The sequence below is a fragment of the Ceratina calcarata genome, unplaced genomic scaffold, assembly GCF_001652005.2.
Source record: "Ceratina calcarata isolate Rehan_Ccalc_2016 unplaced genomic scaffold, ASM165200v1 scaffold189, whole genome shotgun sequence".
Classification (NCBI taxonomy): domain Eukaryota; kingdom Metazoa; phylum Arthropoda; class Insecta; order Hymenoptera; family Apidae; genus Ceratina; species Ceratina calcarata.
This window is the reverse complement of record NW_017140401.1, coordinates 461,820-471,259: the sequence shown is the minus strand read 5'-3', so window position 1 is coordinate 471,259 and position 9,440 is coordinate 461,820. Positions and strand designations below refer to the sequence as shown.

The 9,440-nt window shown below is 36.9% G+C and overlaps 1 long non-coding RNA gene across 1 annotated transcript; it reads right to left on the bottom strand.

Moving 5' to 3' along the window:
- Window positions 1-465: 465 nt before the first annotated feature.
- On the bottom strand, window positions 466-9,035 carry LOC113463915 (uncharacterized). The gene is made up of 4 exons (XR_003388759.1): window positions 8,568-9,035; window positions 1,407-1,944; window positions 1,111-1,320; window positions 466-1,035 (listed from the first exon to the last, which is right to left on the bottom strand). It is a non-coding gene; the product is annotated as an uncharacterized LOC113463915 (long non-coding RNA).
- Between the last annotated feature and the right edge of the window lie 405 nt (window positions 9,036-9,440).

The window sequence follows — 9,440 nt, the reverse complement described above, 5'->3', positions numbered from 1 at the left end:
CGATCCTTAATGATCGGTTCTTTAAAATCACGCACTTGATGCCCGATACGCAGCAAAAATCGCACGACACGAAGCTGTACGGTAATTCTTGGATGGTGTCACGCGAATCGGTGGCGAAGGGGGGGGATGGGGTTGCAGTCACCCCTAAACGTGGTCGGGCCTGATGTTAAGCTCGGGCTTTCTCGGGTCTAACACGTCGTAGAACGAGTACCGCAATTTATCTCTGTCACCTGTGTACGTCGCGTAGACACACGCTCGATTCGGGCACGGCACCGGACCGTTTGTAGCTTCGATTCCGTCATTAAGGCAGCACTCATGGTTTATTCAGATGACCACACTGGAGAGGAGGACCGGAGAGAAACCCAAGCGGATCGAAGCGGAGACGACGACGAGGCTTACGCGGTTCTCTAGAGTCACTTGCTCATTCAGTTGATTACGTCGACCCATGAGTGTATGGCTCCCTCCTAGGCCCGAACACCCTAATCCGACCGTTGCCAATGGCGAAATGCCCTTAAGGTGTTTGCTCCGAACATCCAACGCGATTCTCTCTCTCTCTCTCTCTCGCATTCTACTTCTTCCTCTCTACTAGTTTTTCTACCCTTATCGACATCGATCACGCTCGGTTAACAAAGAAAGTATCGTTCCTTTTGTTCCAACACATGTTCTTTTAAGGAACTGCTACAATTTAGTGCTTAAGGCGTTGCAGGTTAGATACTAAAATTCTTAGTTTTTTTAGTAGGTATACAAATTAATTCATAGTTCTTTTCCATTTTCTCGTTTATTTAAGTCTACGATTTTATTTGCATTTAATAGTTTGATATAATTCAACTGTGATATTTTTAATCAGATTTTCTTCCTGATCTCGTTGACGATATTTTGTTTTGTGCTTTTTATAATTGGTAACTCGTTGTGTTATTTTATGTGTTAGTCGGTCTTTTTAAGAGATAACATTTTGAAACCCATTTTCCAATAGAATGGATAAATTCATAATGAAATTGTGTTTAACCATCCAAAAGTACAATACTTGCTTTCACGCTGCGAATTCCCACGATGTTCAATTAGCCCTTTAATCGAGGCGTTACATCCCACATAAGAGGATTAAATACTTACCTTCATACATAGTACGACTTTTCAGCCACGGTAAAAGTGAATTCGGTAAAGTCAAATATTGAACGTGCCGTTGTTAGGCAAGATACATGAAAAGTGTGCACTCACTTCGTAATAGAAAGTCATACATAATGTCTGTAGTTTGTATTTCTATCCCAAACTTTAAATTATTTTACACCTTCAAATGATTTTAATCATATTTCCACGAAATCTCTGTTTAGATTTATTGACATAAAAAAATATGGAATATTTTATATAGTTCATAGTATAAATGTATACAATAATATGTTTTTACTTACTAAAATAATGCAGCCTGTGCGCTTTTGATTACATACTGCGTATGGCGTACGGCAATATTGAATGACGCAACAGTTGCGTCAACGGCAGAAATGAATGATACGTAAATTATCCTTCAATGGAAATGCGTTTCAATTAGTTCGTAAAAACACTGTTTCCTCGATCTATTATTTACATATTCTGTTACGCATGGTTCGAACTCATCTCAAATTCATCAGTCAATCAATGATGCCGTGGATCAGTATCTTGGTCGACGACGATCCCCAAGGTATACGACGCTTTCTACGGGCCGGAATAACTTTTACCGCGCGCCGCGAACGTTTTGAATATTCACCGGGTACTGGGATCCGTTCGGTTCATCTGTTTATGTGAATATTCAATGATTTTGCCGTTGCGCCGGTTCGTTTACTCGGTACGGCAGCGCTAGCCTTGCCTCGCGCGTTTCCACGGTGTCCCAATCAAATCTTTCCTAAACCGCGCACAAAGGTTTGTCATCGTTACATCTGATTGCCAACGGAATTCTTCTTTTTCTCTTCCTATCTGCAATTGCAAATGCATTCATAGATTTTCTTCTCAACAAAACAATTAGAACACTGCGTTTAAAACGTGGACTAGAGCATGATGTAAAAATATTATACTTCTTCATTAATTGAGATAGTCCATGATTGTAGTTTTGGAATATTCGTCACATTTTTTGGTGCATAAATGAGGTATCCTTGACAGCATATTTCAAGCTTAAATTCATTCGAGATGAGTAAACACCATGTTTAATTATAATTTACTCATGAAATACATAATGTCGACAATTTACGCTGGTAAATTTTATATTATGTAACTGGCAATATATGAAAAGCACTCATTGTATATGTAGAATGCCTAGGCAATATGTAAAGTGTCCGGTGTTTTTGAGTATGAAGTGATTAACATTTCACACGTTTCCTAGGTACATTATAGTAGAATAGATAGAATGCATACGTAGAATGCCGATAACAATAAAGGCAGATTAATTGCACTATGTTCTTAAAAAACATAAATCATCCGAGATATATGGACCTGTTTTAACCAAATCGTACCTGGGAAAGTGTAGAATATCAGAATAAACCGGATAATTCACACTTTGCCGAAGCAATGCCAGGTATTCTATATGTATATTACCTGTTTAGACATTCTATACAATGTCAGCTTCAGAAATTCTATGCAATCTTGTATTTTATTAATTCATCTTTGAGAGTCTCGTTAGAAGAATTTCGCGCTACAAATGCGACTTTGACAACACGCACGCACATATACGAACGCGGTATTAATTTGTCAAGTTCGTAAATGATTCCACGGCCGTGCGTCGAACTTGCCCCGCGATGCGTGAAATTGCGACCGCACCGCGAACCATCGGACACAACGTGGTTCTGTGGGCAAAATTTTAATTTGCCATTTCCAGTCAGCGTCCCGCCGCCGCATCGTTGCGTGCTGGAATTTAGCTGCGCGTAAAGATTCGCCGGTCTTTTAATCGTCTAACATCTATTGTTCTCCGTGGAATTTAATTTCGTAGAATACTTTCGCATGAACGCATCACGAAAATGGTTTTCGCTTTTGCTTTCCACAGGGAAGAGAAAAATGTCAATTTTTTGCATAGAAGCGTTGATAAAATGAAAATATCCGAACTGGAATTCACAAAGTAAATTCTATGTGGGTATTGTTATACAATTTTGAACAGTAATTTTGTAAGTTAGAGTCAACAAATTTTCCCTTTCACATCAATATTGGCAATCTGTACGTGTTCACAAACTTGAGTTTCAAAACACATGAGAAACAATCGATTGAGAATCGAGAGACAGAGACTGAGAGGATTATCAAACTTAAGCGACGAGACATCATCCAAGAGCATCGGATTGCCAATAACGAGAATAACGTTGACACTCGATATGGAATCAGTCGCCTCGTGATGTTAAGAGCGAGACCGTCATTCACGTTCAGATTGAATTAGGGTTCGCATTCGGCTGATATCCATTATTAATCTCCGGTCGAGTGCGTTGATCATACCCGCTCGCTAAGAGAGATCGCTTTATACTTCGGCCTCGATTTATTGCTAGTCTGTTCACACGCTGAAAGCGCGCGAGATACGAACCAAACGGCTTAAAACGCAAATCAAATACTGTCATCGACTATTAAACTGCGGGTATTTATGCAACATCACATTTTTTAAGCAATTTTCTTAAAGCATGATCTAAATTAATTATTTTATGTACTCTTTTAAGTTATGTGCACTACATCACGTGGAAATTTTATAAATTAAATCGATGATATTCATGAATTCTGGAATAGAACATATATTCCATGTATCTCCAATTTACTAATGAGATACGCAACGTTGACACTATAGACTGATAAATCTTATGCAATGGTAAATATGTGCACTAGCGTATCTCACATACGTTCATTCTAGTATCTATTTGTTCATGTAGCTAAACATTGAAAAGAGAATTTTCTTGAATTTAATCTTATCATTAATGGCTTCAGGTATGTAAATCATAACAGATTATATAATCTCGTAATATGTGCACTTTGAAAATATGGGCGTGTAAGCACAGTCTTGTTTCTATTTAGTAGCTTAGTCTAACTAAGCTTCATCGATGTCTCGTTCGCCAGGTAGTCGGTAATCTGGGCTTATGCAGATAGGAGGATCAGTAGAGATTAATTACTCATTCGGCCCTCGGTTGGATCCCATTGACTTGAGATTCCGGTCTCTATACCTCCAATCTTGTTCGATCTCAGTTAAGAAATTCAAAGAATTCCTATTTTGACGCAAACTGTCATTGATTGAATCTGAAGTTTCTCTACCATGTGCTAAGCCCTGTTTTAAATTCTGTTAATTAGTGAACTGCGCTTTCTATAATTGAATAACTTTTAATTCCAAATCTGTAGTTTCCATTTATGTTAGTAAATTAAATTATGTCGAATACATCGTAATTAAATGTGAATATTAGTAATCAATTTTAAGTTAGATCATATTTTATTAGAAGTTCCATTAGAATCAGTCTAAACGCAAGATTTATTTCACTAATATTTAACATTTTAGTGGCATTATTTTTGCATTACTTCTTTACATATTTGCTCTTATCTCTCCTCTGTATCTCCTTGAAATATCTAAAATCCTTCTCATGTTCTTCTTATTAAAATACTGTGTGAAAGAAACGTGATCCAACCTAATCTTATGTTAGTTTAAAATGTGAACGATTCAATTATAAAACGTTTATCACCAGACGCCAAGATTTTCACTCTGATTTGCATAAGTTGCCCTCATTTTTTGTACTGATTATTCATTATCATCTAATAATGTGTCTAATCAAAATAATTAATTGCCAAGATAAGCATTTCTATAAATAAAAACTAGCCGAACGGCGATATTTTTGCTTTCTAATTAAAAGGCTGGATTACCGTAAGTCGAACAAACCAAGAAGCGAGAAAATCGCATTTGGCTTGTTGAAAAATCGTAGGAGGCGGACTATCGGATGTAGGGTAAGCAAGAGAAACGAGAAAACTCGGGCACGGACACCGAGTTAGACGCTCGCCACGGCGATTAGAGAGGACTTTCGGGTCGGGTCGCGCAATAAGTCACTGTGTTGCCTCCGAAAAAAGAAAACGCTCCTCTTTTTTCTCCAATAAAAGCCGAATCGCGCGTGACCGGTGTCCCAGGAACTTGTTTCTCAGGTACACTGTCGGCCAGAAGTACTACGACACTTTATATGAAGTGGAATATCAAAATTATAAATTATTAAGATCAATGGGTTTTTGTAAGAAAGTCAGTAGGTAGATTCTATTTAGATGACAATAATTTATTATTCTGCGCGGTTTCTTTACTAATAACATTATCGAGAGCGATACAATTTGCTCATGTCATTGCAATCTGCTTTTGTCAGGTGTAAAAATCGAGACTCGAGTCGGTGCAACCGTCGGAGCGAAATAAATACGCAGTAGTCGTACAGCGATTTTCTCACACATACACATAGCACATATACACACCCCAAACGAAACAGTTCCAGAAAGAGTCTGCTTACATGATATACAATATGTATGTACATGTTCAAAATAAAATTTAATTTTAATTAATAATATTTTACATGTATAATAATTGTTGTATTCCTTATTGTAATGTTTCATACAATGGTGGATACAATAATTAATACAGTAAGCGAAACAAGATTTCACAAAATGGGCGATACAATAATTAATATAAAAATAAATTTATATATTTAAATAAAATGCACATAAGATCATTTTTAACGACTATCTCACGATAACTTAACATAGCAGGTTTAATATTTATAGCCGGCAGTGTATCTACCTTATCTCGCTTGATTGCGGACCAAGAAACATTTTACGATTTGTCCCAAAAAAACAGCTGTCCGTTGTCGAACGTGTGATTATCGTAATCCTTGTGCAAGGTACAGGAACAGGTTGCAAAAAACAGAAGAAAATATTGACGTTAAATCCCAACGGAAAACGCTATAGCATACCCGATTAATTCCTAAAGTTACGTGACGTTCAAGTTACATAACATACAATCTTGTGACATAGTATAGAAAGGTGAATAATAAATATTGAATAATTGCAATATAATATAATACTGCGTCATTACTTCAGAATATTTTATAGCAATGAATCCAAGAATTGGTAAAATGAAAATTCTGATGTTCCGAGAAGAAAACAAGGAAGATATTTACAGAAAATGGCAAACGTAGAAAATATCAATATGGAACTCGGTATTTTCACTGATAGAACTCTACGTATTCATTTCCACGGAAATGAGCAAGCTTTCCATTTAGACTGCGTATAAGCCTGTTTGTGTTTGCCCACTAGCAGAACGGTGGGCGCACAGACGAAAGAAAAATCCTGTCGAATCGTTTGTTCGCGATAAGAATCGTCGAAGAAAAACGAACCGAGAAAAATCGGTATTACGTTTGACGTTCTTCTAGGAAAAATATGCGCTTTATTTAAATGGGAGCCACGCTAAGAGACTCCTTTGACACCCTTCACGTCTCCTTCTCGCCCCCAACCTTTCCTACTTTTTACCGTCTTTTTTCCGCCCGTCGCGCGTCAAATAGCGCTAAGTTTGCGGAAGTGATGGATCATTTTACGCGTTGTCGTTTCCCTCCAAGGACCAAGATGGAAAAGTCTCAAAATGCTTAACAAATATATCGTGATGTCCAATCGATTACTTTTAGAACATTGAAGGCTTTAGAACACACACGTTTATTATAATGTTCGTAATTATGCTAATTCCAATTTATTATCATCTCCAGTCAATATACTCTGCGATACTGATGAAATGAGAAGTTAATGCAACGATGCACGTATGCTGTTAGTTGCAGAAATGTTATTAAATATAATGTATTGTCAAATAGATAGAATAAAATTGTCTGTAAACGAACATTGGTCACATTTTCTATTATGTTAACACTATAAAGATTGTTATGTATTACCAGAAATAACAGCAGAAAGTGAATAAGAAAATGTTACACATTTTGACGTGCATAAGTAGAACGTTCGCGTCTTCGATCGCTCGAGACGTTCGAGCGCTTTGCTATTCTGCAGTAAAACGCGTTCAAGTGTTTTCACGTCAGAAGTGAGTCGACATCAAAAGCACAGTGTTACAAGAGAAAATCTATCTACTACGATTCACAAACAGAATTATTGAAATTTCTTTGACTGGTTCGAATTTTAGTCGCCTACGGAACATTGGGAACAGTCCATATTCATATAAATGCTATTTCAAGAGAAAATTGAAGTTTATTTCAATAGTAATTCTATAGATACAACTCCATTTCTCCTTATTTGCACTATCACGCTATGTGAAAATTGTATAATCGTAATCATTCAATTTTCGAAGAGATCAATATAATTATTATAGCAAAAATTTAATATAATCCTAATTGGTCATCGAATCCCAATCAAAGTTAGAATAAAATTAGTATTTAAATATCTTAATTAAGCTGTATAAATATTTTCCATTTTATTAATTTCAATCTTAATAATACATGGATTTGTATGATATAACTTATAATTAATGTACAACATATAATTTATTTTAAATGTGTTCTGACTCTAAGTATTTATTAAAGTACTGAGAAATTATTGAGTATTATTTATCAATATTCTTTATAAAACTGTACACCATCCAGCAACCGTTAAATTGTTGACATTCTTAAGTAAAATTCACCTACTCGTTTAACCTAGAAAAGGCTAATCACGGTAAGTAAATCCGAAAACGTTTCGTGTTGGTAGATAAAAAAAGAAAGAGAAGAAGAGACATGGCGACAGCGCCGAATGCGGGTAAAACCGGCAGAGTTTTTCTCCAAAGGATACGTTTTGGGCTGGACAGGCAGCCAAAGCGTAAAAACATTTGGCAACGGGAGCAGACGGCGACGACGCGACGCGTCCAGAGAGTCCAGAGAGAACCGTCACGCCGTTGTCGCGACCGTCGCGAAACTTTTCCGAGCGCGACACGCCGTTCGCTATTTTTGTCATTCCGGCTCGTGTTCCGCACGTAAAATTCCGCAATAAAGGCGCGCTCCGCTCGCGAGCAGGTGTAATCGAAATGCAAAACGTCCAGAGTCACGCGAAAAGTCGACGCCGCGCCGCGCCGGCCAGCTGTGAATCTCAATTTTGCGTATAACTGAACGTAGCTGCGCAAACAGTGACTAAGGCAAACTTCCTATCGGTTTTTGAACGACGGATGTGATAATTTCCTCGAATAATTTACCAACGGTTTATGTAAAATTCAAGGTCTCTTGAAAATATGGATATGAAGTTACATTAGGCAATTATAGTTACATTGTTCCTTTTACAATATCGATAAATTTAACACAGCATCTTTAATAATACAATATGTTATAATCGATTATGGACTGCTGAATGAATAATTTTATACATAATTTCGAGAAATAAAAGATACACTTAGTTTTAAACAAAAATACTTAATATTAAGCAACATTTATAATCAGTAGAATGTAGAGCGAAAATTAATTAGCTGTTTTAGGTCAATAAAAAATGATATAACAAAAAAATAGAGTAGCTATATGTACATCTTTTGAAGCAGGCTGTGTTGCACAACCTTTGTAGGCTTATCTACATTGACCAGTTGGAAATATAATAATTAGTGAGCTTACTTTAAGTTTTCTCTCGAGCGGCATGGTAGTTCTTACGCTTTTTTACGAAAATTGTACTAGCGCAGGCAATCAAAGTTCGTAAGACATTACGCGTTTTTGCTGTCGCGCCGGTTAAATAGGCGCGAAACTCCTAAACTATAATTAACATCGCCGCGAGCGCGAGTACAAAGTATAGCTCATGGACGCCAAGAGCTTCCCTCTCTCGCGCCGATACTTACAGTTATCTCGAAGGAACTTCGTGCTATCCGGCTTAATGTTCCCGCGTAATGGTGGAAATTTACGGAAATGCACTTCCTTTCTTTTCAGAGCCGATGCTACGTGTTCTTGTTACAAGCAGGAAAAGTATACGGACTGGTAACACGGGTTGTGTAATAGGCGTTTCGCGGTTAAGAGGTTTTCCCACATTGCGATGCGCATACGGATATGGAAAACCGTATACACGTGTAATCGACAGCATCTCTCATTTTCATTCAGTTTTGACAGTTATAATTACTAAACATCATTTTAATAATTTTGGATTACAATGAGAACAATAGGTCAGTTATGACACACGTAAGAGAAAATCAAAGACAAGTATGTATAGCTTGAAACAATAATTCTCGATTTTTTAGTGCGTTAGTTTCTTTCATGGAGGAGAAGACCCGATACATCGATCCCTTCTGGTTTTCAATGCTCGATTAACATGCTTGATTAAGGTTGTATGAGCCGTAAGATATCTGCCAAAAGTTTAAGATATGTAATAAAAAATTGGGTTCAATATTTGAAACAATGAACTTTTAGAAAAAATGATAATTACAGAGGATTAAGGTTTATAAAATTGTTCGACCTTTTTCTCGGTCATAAGGAATTTTTAATGCATAATTTCTAATATTC